The 12,335-nt window shown below is 51.0% G+C and overlaps 19 non-coding genes across 19 annotated transcripts; 12 read left to right on the plus strand and 7 right to left on the minus strand.

The window, feature by feature from the left end:
* Positions 1-53: 53 nt before the first annotated feature.
* Trnar-acg lies at positions 54-126 on the minus strand. Its single transcript has one exon. It is a non-coding gene; the product is annotated as a tRNA-Arg (tRNA).
* A 445-nt stretch (positions 127-571) lies between these two features.
* On the plus strand, positions 572-663 carry Trnai-uau. Its single transcript is given in 2 exon segments — positions 572-609; positions 628-663. It is a non-coding gene; the product is annotated as a tRNA-Ile (tRNA).
* A 112-nt stretch (positions 664-775) lies between these two features.
* On the plus strand, positions 776-847 carry Trnad-guc. The gene has a single exon. It is a non-coding gene; the product is annotated as a tRNA-Asp (tRNA).
* Positions 848-1,426: 579 nt separating this feature from the next.
* Positions 1,427-1,499, minus strand: Trnar-acg. Its single transcript has one exon. It is a non-coding gene; the product is annotated as a tRNA-Arg (tRNA).
* Positions 1,500-1,944: 445 nt separating this feature from the next.
* Trnai-uau lies at positions 1,945-2,036 on the plus strand. The gene is given in 2 exon segments: positions 1,945-1,982; positions 2,001-2,036. It is a non-coding gene; the product is annotated as a tRNA-Ile (tRNA).
* A 112-nt stretch (positions 2,037-2,148) lies between these two features.
* Positions 2,149-2,220, plus strand: Trnad-guc. The gene has a single exon. It is a non-coding gene; the product is annotated as a tRNA-Asp (tRNA).
* Positions 2,221-2,799: 579 nt separating this feature from the next.
* Trnar-acg lies at positions 2,800-2,872 on the minus strand. Its single transcript has one exon. It is a non-coding gene; the product is annotated as a tRNA-Arg (tRNA).
* Positions 2,873-3,317: 445 nt separating this feature from the next.
* Trnai-uau lies at positions 3,318-3,409 on the plus strand. Its single transcript is given in 2 exon segments — positions 3,318-3,355; positions 3,374-3,409. It is a non-coding gene; the product is annotated as a tRNA-Ile (tRNA).
* Positions 3,410-3,521: 112 nt separating this feature from the next.
* On the plus strand, positions 3,522-3,593 carry Trnad-guc. The gene has a single exon. It is a non-coding gene; the product is annotated as a tRNA-Asp (tRNA).
* A 579-nt stretch (positions 3,594-4,172) lies between these two features.
* Trnar-acg lies at positions 4,173-4,245 on the minus strand. The gene has a single exon. It is a non-coding gene; the product is annotated as a tRNA-Arg (tRNA).
* A 445-nt stretch (positions 4,246-4,690) lies between these two features.
* On the plus strand, positions 4,691-4,782 carry Trnai-uau. Its single transcript is given in 2 exon segments — positions 4,691-4,728; positions 4,747-4,782. It is a non-coding gene; the product is annotated as a tRNA-Ile (tRNA).
* Positions 4,783-4,894: 112 nt separating this feature from the next.
* Trnad-guc lies at positions 4,895-4,966 on the plus strand. The gene has a single exon. It is a non-coding gene; the product is annotated as a tRNA-Asp (tRNA).
* A 579-nt stretch (positions 4,967-5,545) lies between these two features.
* Positions 5,546-5,618, minus strand: Trnar-acg. The gene has a single exon. It is a non-coding gene; the product is annotated as a tRNA-Arg (tRNA).
* Positions 5,619-6,063: 445 nt separating this feature from the next.
* On the plus strand, positions 6,064-6,155 carry Trnai-uau. The gene is given in 2 exon segments: positions 6,064-6,101; positions 6,120-6,155. It is a non-coding gene; the product is annotated as a tRNA-Ile (tRNA).
* A 112-nt stretch (positions 6,156-6,267) lies between these two features.
* Positions 6,268-6,339, plus strand: Trnad-guc. The gene has a single exon. It is a non-coding gene; the product is annotated as a tRNA-Asp (tRNA).
* Positions 6,340-6,918: 579 nt separating this feature from the next.
* Trnar-acg lies at positions 6,919-6,991 on the minus strand. The gene has a single exon. It is a non-coding gene; the product is annotated as a tRNA-Arg (tRNA).
* Positions 6,992-7,436: 445 nt separating this feature from the next.
* Positions 7,437-7,528, plus strand: Trnai-uau. The gene is given in 2 exon segments: positions 7,437-7,474; positions 7,493-7,528. It is a non-coding gene; the product is annotated as a tRNA-Ile (tRNA).
* Positions 7,529-7,640: 112 nt separating this feature from the next.
* Positions 7,641-7,712, plus strand: Trnad-guc. The gene has a single exon. It is a non-coding gene; the product is annotated as a tRNA-Asp (tRNA).
* A 579-nt stretch (positions 7,713-8,291) lies between these two features.
* On the minus strand, positions 8,292-8,364 carry Trnar-acg. The gene has a single exon. It is a non-coding gene; the product is annotated as a tRNA-Arg (tRNA).
* Positions 8,365-12,335: the final 3,971 nt, after the last annotated feature.

Genomic DNA, 12,335 nt, shown 5'->3' on the forward strand with positions numbered 1-12,335 from the left:
GTGGAGACATTCGAATGCACTGCCTAGCTACGCGCCCGCAACTAACAAAATGCCGACCCTGCCAGGATTCGAACCTGGAATCTTCTGATGCGTAGTCAGACGCGTTATCCGTTGCGCCACAGGGCCACTGTTCGCGTTTTCTGCTACGAGGCGGGTGCACATCGCAAAGCAACGTGTTCTCCGTGGCTCGGCAATTGCATGTCATCCACTGACAACGGCGGCGCGGCCACTCTGGTCTTCCGCACTCTGCAGGGAGCTGCCACCAAGGAAGGCATCTCTCCTCCTGCTGCTCGGCCACGGAGCGCCTGCACAGCTTAGAGCTTGCCACACATCTGCCGTCGCTGTTGGACAGGTAGCGGAATGCAAGGCGCCCGTTTTTTTGCATTTTTTCGCTGATGACAAGCGGTTGACATGCTTGTAAGTGTAGCATATAAAACAAGAATCGTATGAAGCATTCGTAGACAGGTGCTAAAGTCGTAGTATGGCCGCAGGTGACGGTCGTATGACGGGTCTGTAGCCACAACAGGTTGGCATCAAAGTGAATACCGCTAACTGTAAGCACTCTGCTGTAGCCCCAGTGGCGCAATTGGTTAGCGCACGGTACTTATAAGGCAGTAGCCGTGAGCAATGCCGGGGTTGTGAGTTCGAGCCTCACCTGGGGCATACTTTTATTTCGTAGCAGCTGACTATGGAAGCATCGGGACGCTAGATTTGAGATGCATCACGTACCTGAGAGACCATAAATGTGCGTGCACTGTGGTCAACGACTGCGTGTTCCTCGGTAGTATAGTGGTTAGTATCCCCGCCTGTCACGCGGGAGACCGGGGTTCGATTCCCCGCCGGGGAGGTGCGATTTTTATATCGCGAAGGTTGCACGTGTGGCCCGAAAAAGCATTACCGTTGTGATCAAGGAATGTAATTGCTAAAAAATCGTAAGAAAGTCTGCGTCTTAGGAAGTGTTTCTCGTATTCTGCACACGACGTCGTCGTTTCACAACTCACAGGGTTTGCTGTCGACGCTGAATCAGCGCACCCCAAGATTAATGATCGAGCTCGAAGCACCCAAGAAAAAGAATAATTTTAGCAGAGCGTGGTTTCGATCCACGGACCTCTGGGTTATGGGCCCAGCACGCTTCCACTGCGCCACTCTGCTGTGCCGAGAGAAGCGCGCTCTTCGGTGCGTGACATGGGACACTTGGAAAAGCGTTGTCTGCGTCGCCTACCGTTTAATTAACTGTGTAGCATCTCCCAGCTTGACTTGTCTCGACTTTGCTCGACTGACGCTACGCTGACGCTTGCACGAAGCGATATTTACCGCGATCGTCTCGAGATGCAGCTGCGAGATGCTCAGGATTAACATTGCACTCCACGAAGGTGGAGACATTCGAATGCACTGCCTAGCTACGCGCCCGCAACTAACAAAATGCCGACCCTGCCAGGATTCGAACCTGGAATCTTCTGATGCGTAGTCAGACGCGTTATCCGTTGCGCCACAGGGCCACTGTTCGCGTTTTCTGCTACGAGGCGGGTGCACATCGCAAAGCAACGTGTTCTCCGTGGCTCGGCAATTGCATGTCATCCACTGACAACGGCGGCGCGGCCACTCTGGTCTTCCGCACTCTGCAGGGAGCTGCCACCAAGGAAGGCATCTCTCCTCCTGCTGCTCGGCCACGGAGCGCCTGCACAGCTTAGAGCTTGCCACACATCTGCCGTCGCTGTTGGACAGGTAGCGGAATGCAAGGCGCCCGTTTTTTTGCATTTTTTCGCTGATGACAAGCGGTTGACATGCTTGTAAGTGTAGCATATAAAACAAGAATCGTATGAAGCATTCGTAGACAGGTGCTAAAGTCGTAGTATGGCCGCAGGTGACGGTCGTATGACGGGTCTGTAGCCACAACAGGTTGGCATCAAAGTGAATACCGCTAACTGTAAGCACTCTGCTGTAGCCCCAGTGGCGCAATTGGTTAGCGCACGGTACTTATAAGGCAGTAGCCGTGAGCAATGCCGGGGTTGTGAGTTCGAGCCTCACCTGGGGCATACTTTTATTTCGTAGCAGCTGACTATGGAAGCATCGGGACGCTAGATTTGAGATGCATCACGTACCTGAGAGACCATAATTGTGCGTGCACTGTGGTCAACGACTGCGTGTTCCTCGGTAGTATAGTGGTTAGTATCCCCGCCTGTCACGCGGGAGACCGGGGTTCGATTCCCCGCCGGGGAGGTGCGATTTTTATATCGCGAAGGTTGCACGTGTGGCCCGAAAAAGCATTACCGTTGTGATCAAGGAATGTAATTGCTAAAAAATCGTAAGAAAGTCTGCGTCTTAGGAAGTGTTTCTCGTATTCTGCACACGACGTCGTCGTTTCACAACTCACAGGGTTTGCTGTCGACGCTGAATCAGCGCACCCCAAGATTAATGATCGAGCTCGAAGCACCCAAGAAAAAGAATAATTTTAGCAGAGCGTGGTTTCGATCCACGGACCTCTGGGTTATGGGCCCAGCACGCTTCCACTGCGCCACTCTGCTGTGCCGAGAAAAGCGCGCTCTTCGGTGCGTGACATGGGACACTTGGAAAAGCGTTGTCTGCGTCGCCTACCGTTTAATTAACTGTGTAGCATCTCCCAGCTTGACTTGTCTCGACTTTGCTCGACTGACGCTACGCTGACGCTTGCACGAAGCGATATTTACCGCGATCGTCTCGAGATGCAGCTGCGAGATGCTCAGGATTAACATTGCACTCCACGAAGGTGGAGACATTCGAATGCACTGCCTAGCTACGCGCCCGCAACTAACAAAATGCCGACCCTGCCAGGATTCGAACCTGGAATCTTCTGATGCGTAGTCAGACGCGTTATCCGTTGCGCCACAGGGCCACTGTTCGCGTTTTCTGCTACGAGGCGGGTGCACATCGCAAAGCAACGTGTTCTCCGTGGCTCGGCAATTGCATGTCATCCACTGACAACGGCGGCGCGGCCACTCTGGTCTTCCGCACTCTGCAGGGAGCTGCCACCAAGGAAGGCATCTCTCCTCCTGCTGCTCGGCCACGGAGCGCCTGCACAGCTTAGAGCTTGCCACACATCTGCCGTCGCTGTTGGACAGGTAGCGGAATGCAAGGCGCCCGTTTTTTTGCATTTTTTCGCTGATGGCAAGCGGTTGACATGCTTGTAAGTGTAGCATATAAAACAAGAATCGTATGAAGCATTCGTAGACAGGTGCTAAAGTCGTAGTATGGCCGCAGGTGACGGTCGTATGACGGGTCTGTAGCCACAACAGGTTGGCATCAAAGTGAATACCGCTAACTGTAAGCACTCTGCTGTAGCCCCAGTGGCGCAATTGGTTAGCGCACGGTACTTATAAGGCAGTAGCCGTGAGCAATGCCGGGGTTGTGAGTTCGAGCCTCACCTGGGGCATACTTTTATTTCGTAGCAGCTGACTATGGAAGCATCGGGACGCTAGATTTGAGATGCATCACGTACCTGAGAGACCATAAATGTGCGTGCACTGTAGTCAACGACTGCGTGTTCCTCGGTAGTATAGTGGTTAGTATCCCCGCCTGTCACGCGGGAGACCGGGGTTCGATTCCCCGCCGGGGAGGTGCGATTTTTATATCGCGAAGGTTGCACGTGTGGCCCGAAAAAGCATTACCGTTGTGATCAAGGAATGTAATTGCTAAAAAATCGTAAGAAAGTCTGCGTCTTAGGAAGTGTTTCTCGTATTCTGCACACGACGTCGTCGTTTCACAACTCACAGGGTTTGCTGTCGACGCTGAATCAGCGCACCCCAAGATTAATGATCGAGCTCGAAGCACCCAAGAAAAAGAATAATTTTAGCAGAGCGTGGTTTCGATCCACGGACCTCTGGGTTATGGGCCCAGCACGCTTCCACTGCGCCACTCTGCTGTGCCGAGAAAAGCGCGCTCTTCGGTGCGTGACATGGGACACTTGGAAAAGCGTTGTCTGCGTCGCCTACCGTTTAATTAACTGTGTAGCATCTCCCAGCTTGACTTGTCTCGACTTTGCTCGACTGACGCTACGCTGACGCTTGCACGAAGCGATATTTACCGCGATCGTCTCGAGATGCAGCTGCGAGATGCTCAGGATTAACATTGCACTCCACGAAGGTGGAGACATTCGAATGCACTGCCTAGCTACGCGCCCGCAACTAACAAAATGCCGACCCTGCCAGGATTCGAACCTGGAATCTTCTGATGCGTAGTCAGACGCGTTATCCGTTGCGCCACAGGGCCACTGTTCGCGTTTTCTGCTACGAGGCGGGTGCACATCGCAAAGCAACGTGTTCTCCGTGGCTCGGCAATTGCATGTCATCCACTGACAACGGCGGCGCGGCCACTCTGGTCTTCCGCACTCTGCAGGGAGCTGCCACCAAGGAAGGCATCTCTCCTCCTGCTGCTCGGCCACGGAGCGCCTGCACAGCTTAGAGCTTGCCACACATCTGCCGTCGCTGTTGGACAGGTAGCGGAATGCAAGGCGCCCGTTTTTTTGCATTTTTTCGCTGATGGCAAGCGGTTGACATGCTTGTAAGTGTAGCATATAAAACAAGAATCGTATGAAGCATTCGTAGACAGGTGCTAAAGTCGTAGTATGGCCGCAGGTGACGGTCGTATGACGGGTCTGTAGCCACAACAGGTTGGCATCAAAGTGAATACCGCTAACTGTAAGCACTCTGCTGTAGCCCCAGTGGCGCAATTGGTTAGCGCACGGTACTTATAAGGCAGTAGCCGTGAGCAATGCCGGGGTTGTGAGTTCGAGCCTCACCTGGGGCATACTTTTATTTCGTAGCAGCTGACTATGGAAGCATCGGGACGCTAGATTTGAGATGCATCACGTACCTGAGAGACCATAAATGTGCGTGCACTGTAGTCAACGACTGCGTGTTCCTCGGTAGTATAGTGGTTAGTATCCCCGCCTGTCACGCGGGAGACCGGGGTTCGATTCCCCGCCGGGGAGGTGCGATTTTTATATCGCGAAGGTTGCACGTGTGGCCCGAAAAAGCATTACCGTTGTGATCAAGGAATGTAATTGCTAAAAAATCGTAAGAAAGTCTGCGTCTTAGGAAGTGTTTCTCGTATTCTGCACACGACGTCGTCGTTTCACAACTCACAGGGTTTGCTGTCGACGCTGAATCAGCGCACCCCAAGATTAATGATCGAGCTCGAAGCACCCAAGAAAAAGAATAATTTTAGCAGAGCGTGGTTTCGATCCACGGACCTCTGGGTTATGGGCCCAGCACGCTTCCACTGCGCCACTCTGCTGTGCCGAGAGAAGCGCGCTCTTCGGTGCGTGACATGGGACACTTGGAAAAGCGTTGTCTGCGTCGCCTACCGTTTAATTAACTGTGTAGCATCTCCCAGCTTGACTTGTCTCGACTTTGCTCGACTGACGCTACGCTGACGCTTGCACGAAGCGATATTTACCGCGATCGTCTCGAGATGCAGCTGCGAGATGCTCAGGATTAACATTGCACTCCACGAAGGTGGAGACATTCGAATGCACTGCCTAGCTACGCGCCCGCAACTAACAAAATGCCGACCCTGCCAGGATTCGAACCTGGAATCTTCTGATGCGTAGTCAGACGCGTTATCCGTTGCGCCACAGGGCCACTGTTCGCGTTTTCTGCTACGAGGCGGGTGCACATCGCAAAGCAACGTGTTCTCCGTGGCTCGGCAATTGCATGTCATCCACTGACAACGGCGGCGCGGCCACTCTGGTCTTCCGCACTCTGCAGGGAGCTGCCACCAAGGAAGGCATCTCTCCTCCTGCTGCTCGGCCACGGAGCGCCTGCACAGCTTAGAGCTTGCCACACATCTGCCGTCGCTGTTGGACAGGTAGCGGAATGCAAGGCGCCCGTTTTTTTGCATTTTTTCGCTGATGGCAAGCGGTTGACATGCTTGTAAGTGTAGCATATAAAACAAGAATCGTATGAAGCATTCGTAGACAGGTGCTAAAGTCGTAGTATGGCCGCAGGTGACGGTCGTATGACGGGTCTGTAGCCACAACAGGTTGGCATCAAAGTGAATACCGCTAACTGTAAGCACTCTGCTGTAGCCCCAGTGGCGCAATTGGTTAGCGCACGGTACTTATAAGGCAGTAGCCGTGAGCAATGCCGGGGTTGTGAGTTCGAGCCTCACCTGGGGCATACTTTTATTTCGTAGCAGCTGACTATGGAAGCATCGGGACGCTAGATTTGAGATGCATCACGTACCTGAGAGACCATAAATGTGCGTGCACTGTAGTCAACGACTGCGTGTTCCTCGGTAGTATAGTGGTTAGTATCCCCGCCTGTCACGCGGGAGACCGGGGTTCGATTCCCCGCCGGGGAGGTGCGATTTTTATATCGCGAAGGTTGCACGTGTGGCCCGAAAAAGCATTACCGTTGTGATCAAGGAATGTAATTGCTAAAAAATCGTAAGAAAGTCTGCGTCTTAGGAAGTGTTTCTCGTATTCTGCACACGACGTCGTCGTTTCACAACTCACAGGGTTTGCTGTCGACGCTGAATCAGCGCACCCCAAGATTAATGATCGAGCTCGAAGCACCCAAGAAAAAGAATAATTTTAGCAGAGCGTGGTTTCGATCCACGGACCTCTGGGTTATGGGCCCAGCACGCTTCCACTGCGCCACTCTGCTGTGCCGAGAGAAGCGCGCTCTTCGGTGCGTGACATGGGACACTTGGAAAAGCGTTGTCTGCGTCGCCTACCGTTTAATTAACTGTGTAGCATCTCCCAGCTTGACTTGTCTCGACTTTGCTCGACTGACGCTACGCTGACGCTTGCACGAAGCGATATTTACCGCGATCGTCTCGAGATGCAGCTGCGAGATGCTCAGGATTAACATTGCACTCCACGAAGGTGGAGACATTCGAATGCACTGCCTAGCTACGCGCCCGCAACTAACAAAATGCCGACCCTGCCAGGATTCGAACCTGGAATCTTCTGATGCGTAGTCAGACGCGTTATCCGTTGCGCCACAGGGCCACTGTTCGCGTTTTCTGCTACGAGGCGGGTGCACATCGCAAAGCAACGTGTTCTCCGTGGCTCGGCAATTGCATGTCATCCACTGACAACGGCGGCGCGGCCACTCTGGTCTTCCGCACTCTGCAGGGAGCTGCCACCAAGGAAGGCATCTCTCCTCCTGCTGCTCGGCCACGGAGCGCCTGCACAGCTTAGAGCTTGCCACACATCTGCCGTCGCTGTTGGACAGGTAGCGGAATGCAAGGCGCCCGTTTTTTTGCATTTTTTCGCTGATGACAAGCGGTTGACATGCTTGTAAGTGTAGCATATAAAACAAGAATCGTATGAAGCATTCGTAGACAGGTGCTAAAGTCGTAGTATGGCCGCAGGTGACGGTCGTATGACGGGTCTGTAGCCACAACAGGTTGGCATCAAAGTGAATACCGCTAACTGTAAGCACTCTGCTGTAGCCCCAGTGGCGCAATTGGTTAGCGCACGGTACTTATAAGGCAGTAGCCGTGAGCAATGCCGGGGTTGTGAGTTCGAGCCTCACCTGGGGCATACTTTTATTTCGTAGCAGCTGACTATGGAAGCATCGGGACGCTAGATTTGAGATGCATCACGTACCTGAGAGACCATAAATGTGCGTGCACTGTAGTCAACGACTGCGTGTTCCTCGGTAGTATAGTGGTTAGTATCCCCGCCTGTCACGCGGGAGACCGGGGTTCGATTCCCCGCCGGGGAGGTGCGATTTTTATATCGCGAAGGTTGCACGTGTGGCCCGAAAAAGCATTACCGTTGTGATCAAGGAATGTAATTGCTAAAAAATCGTAAGAAAGTCTGCGTCTTAGGAAGTGTTTCTCGTATTCTGCACACGACGTCGTCGTTTCACAACTCACAGGGTTTGCTGTCGACGCTGAATCAGCGCACCCCAAGATTAATGATCGAGCTCGAAGCACCCAAGAAAAAGAATAATTTTAGCAGAGCGTGGTTTCGATCCACGGACCTCTGGGTTATGGGCCCAGCACGCTTCCACTGCGCCACTCTGCTGTGCCGAGAGAAGCGCGCTCTTCGGTGCGTGACATGGGACACTTGGAAAAGCGTTGTCTGCGTCGCCTACCGTTTAATTAACTGTGTAGCATCTCCCAGCTTGACTTGTCTCGACTTTGCTCGACTGACGCTACGCTGACGCTTGCACGAAGCGATATTTACCGCGATCGTCTCGAGATGCAGCTGCGAGATGCTCAGGATTAACATTGCACTCCACGAAGGTGGAGACATTCGAATGCACTGCCTAGCTACGCGCCCGCAACTAACAAAATGCCGACCCTGCCAGGATTCGAACCTGGAATCTTCTGATGCGTAGTCAGACGCGTTATCCGTTGCGCCACAGGGCCACTGTTCGCGTTTTCTGCTACGAGGCGGGTGCACATCGCAAAGCAACGTGTTCTCCGTGGCTCGGCAATTGCATGTCATCCACTGACAACGGCGGCGCGGCCACTCTGGTCTTCCGCACTCTGCAGGGAGCTGCCACCAAGGAAGGCATCTCTCCTCCTGCTGCTCGGCCACGGAGCGCCTGCACAGCTTAGAGCTTGCCACACATCTGCCGTCGCTGTTGGACAGGTAGCGGAATGCAAGGCGCCCGTTTTTTTGCATTTTTTCGCTGATGACAAGCGGTTGACATGCTTGTAAGTGTAGCATATAAAACAAGAATCGTATGAAGCATTCGTAGACAGGTGCTAAAGTCGTAGTATGGCCGCAGGTGACGGTCGTATGACGGGTCTGTAGCCACAACAGGTTGGCATCAAAGTGAATACCGCTAACTGTAAGCACTCTGCTGTAGCCCCAGTGGCAGTTCCGCTTGCGACGCCGTGCAGGTCGCACGTGTTGTGCCTTCGCTCCGCAATAGCGTGTGCAAGCTGTGACTACTTTCGTTGTTTACGTTGTTTGCTAGATTTGCTGTCTTGTGTTTCCGTCACTTCACTTCGCTTTTAGTGTTTTGTGTCGTTGTGTGTTAGCGGTCTCGACCGTTTAATAAGTGGATATGTCGTCCAGGTTGTTCCCAAGGAAATGTACTCTGTGTTTCGAATTTGACAAGTCTACACGTCATGTTCAACCGAGTTCCATGGAAGTTCACGATTTCATAGTGGATGTCATTGGTATTACGTCTGACCAGGTTCATACTGCCTATTACGACACAGATCTCTACTGTTTCTTCGTCAAGTTGTTAAACCCTGTGTTACTGGAGAGAATTCTGTTAAAACATGGTAGCAGAGCTGAGTTCCGTCATCGTGACGCCTCGGTGAGTACTGTTCTCATATCCAATGCTGATGTAGAATATAAAAATGTCCGTGTGTACAACCTGCCGCCGGAAGTTGAAAACTGTTATTTACGTGAGATTTTGACGAAGTATGGGGAGGTCAAGCAAATCCGTAACGAACGTTGGTCTAGCCAACATCGGTTACAGTGTTTTAGTGGCGTCCGGTCAGTCGAAATGCACGTCAAGCAAGATATCCCCTCCCATCTTATTGTTTGTGGGTATAAAGTGCATGTCACGTACAGTGGGCAACCAGGCACATGCTTTATTTGTAACGAAACTGGCCACTTGCGTACGAACTGCCCTAAACGTGTCTTTGTTCTCAAAAGTACTTTGGAACAGCGTAGAAAATTGACATTGGCCGATCTTGTTAGGGAGGCCCCAATCACGGACATCGAACGCCCTAGTGATAGTGAAATATTGCCCCCGGAGCCTGGTTTGCCTGTTGCCGACTTTCCACCCTTTCCTTCAAAACCGGTTACCGATCCGCCTGCTTCCAAATCTGACGTGCAGCTGCTGAGCCACAAACGGCGACGAACGTGTGATGATGATAGTCCGGACGAAGATCTCCAGGAATTAGAACATGACGTCCCGAAAGAGATGCCGGTTACGGTTACTAACTCACGTTTTTCTGAACCGTCGCACGCAGCTGTCGCCGTTGCGGCTATTGACGTCATTCCGAGTGACGTACAGGCAGCTTTGGCATCACAACAGCCGAGCCCGCCGCCTGAAGTCGCGACGTCACCACAGGACGAATCACAACAAGCGCGTGCTCCCGATAAGCATGACGAGGAAGGCAGTATTTGTGTACAAACTGAAGGAAGTCAAAGTCCGTCTACAAACAAACACGAAGTTCGTGCTAGTGACAACAAACAAACTTGTCCACCTTCTGAGTCAGTTCTTTCTGCAGATCAGATGGCTGAGGCGTCACATCACGTTATGGACTGCGAAGTCACTCAGGACCCTCCCACGCCTCCGTCTGCCGATGTGTTCCCTAGCAGAGCACGTAGTAGGACCAAAGTTCAACCGAACGTCAACGCAGTACGGAAGAAAAACAAACCCAACGATACCCAAGTGACTGTTCGTGATCCTCCCGACAATGCAGACCATTCCGAAGTTTCTATGCCCTTGTAATGCGACCAGTGTTGTTTAGTGACCCTTTCCGTACCTCACTGTACTAATGGCACAAGCGTACAAATTCGTCTCCCTGAACATAAATAAGATTCGATCTGATCTCAAAATTGCGGCCCTACAGCAGTTTCTATACGAATCTGACGCTGATATTGTGTTGTTACAGGAAGTTACTGTTTTGAATCTCTTCATCTCTGGTTTTAAAACCATATCAAACGTTGCTCCTGAGGAAAGTACAGGTACCGCACTTTTAATACGGGAAGGTATTCCAGTTGGGGAGATCGAGTTTTTAGATTCCGGTCGAGGAGTGGGCTGTAAAATTTTTGATGTCACCCTTGTTAACTTATATGCCCCGTCAGGCAACAGCAACAAATTCGAACGGTCACGTTTTTATAAGGAGGATGTTACGTATCTGTTGCGGGGAAGTCCTCAAAACCTGATCATAGGAGGTGACTTTAACTGTGTTCTACGTAAAAACGATCAGTCCCCTAATTTTAACTACTGTAAAGAACTGCACGAGCTCGTTAAGAATATTAAGCTGAAAGATGCTTGGGAACTGAAGTATCCTACTTTAGTTAAATTCACTTTTTTCACCGTTGCTTCATGCAGCCGTCTGGATAGACTTTATCTATCGGACTGTATCAGTGACCGACTCCTAGCGGTTGACGTAATCCCGGCTAGTTTTACCGACCATTGCGCTGTTGCGGCAACAGTTCACTTAAATCGACAGCCTACCAAATTATTTCGTTCCCCGTGGATGTTAAACATATCGCATCTGGCGGACGCTGAATTATTTGACGTTATCAGACATGTGTGGGAAACTTGTTTGCGTTCCATCACTTTTTATCCGACTAAAGCGATGTGGTGGACCACTGTTGCCAAACCAAAGCTTCGAAAAAGTCTCATTTATTACAGTGCTCAGAAAGCACGCGCCTGCAAGAAGACCTTTGAGTTTTACTACACTGTGTTGCGACAATTGTATGATTCATCCACTGCGACCAACACTAACTTTCCATCAATTCAACGTGTCAAGGCTAAACTTGTCAGCTTGAAGCGTCAACAATTGGAAGGTCTGAAAGTTAAATCCAAACCTAAATCTGTTTTAGCCGACGAAATGACATCTATGTACCATTTATTCAAGCATTTATCACGCCGCCGCCGGGCTTTCATTGATGTTTTGGAAAGAGATAATGGGGAATTACTCTCTACTCAAGCGGCCATTATTAGTGAAATTCACCAACATTTCCAACGACTGTATTCCAGTGAGATTGTCAATGAACCTGCTGTCAGTGCAGTGGTCAATGTTTTTGATCGGGCGATTAGTCCTGCTGACAATGTCGACTTTTTATCGGATTTCACTCCCGAGGAAGTTTTAGCCTTGATCTCCAAGTCGCCTTCCTTTAAATCGCCTGGTCCTGATGGTTTGCCCAAGGAATTTTATACCAAATTCTGGAATGTCCTTGGTGGTACTTTTACTGAAATTGTTAATGAAGTCATGAGTGGTGGTCCTCTTCCTGCCGACTTGAAAGTGGGTAGAATTGTTTTAGTCCCGAAGAGAACTGGTCACAAGCGAGTTGATAATCTCCGTCCAATCACATTATTGAACTTTGATTATAAAACGATTGCCCGAGCGATTAATAGCAGAATGACCCCCATCCTTGGAAAAGTTATTCATTCACATCAGTCTTGCCTTCCAGGGAGATCCATTATGACTCCGGTTGCAGAGTACAGAGACGTTATTTCAGTAGCGGCCGTAACCAACATCAAATGTGCTTTCCTTTTTCTTGACTTTTGCAAAGCTTTTGACCGCGTTAGTCATCACTATTTAGAACGCATCCTGCAACGAATTGGACTCGAAGAACGAGCTGTGGCAGTCATTCGGAATATGATAACCGGCATTACTGCTAGGATCACAGTTAA

Source organism: Schistocerca piceifrons, chromosome 8 (genome assembly GCF_021461385.2).
Source record: "Schistocerca piceifrons isolate TAMUIC-IGC-003096 chromosome 8, iqSchPice1.1, whole genome shotgun sequence".
NCBI classification, from domain to species: domain Eukaryota; kingdom Metazoa; phylum Arthropoda; class Insecta; order Orthoptera; family Acrididae; genus Schistocerca; species Schistocerca piceifrons.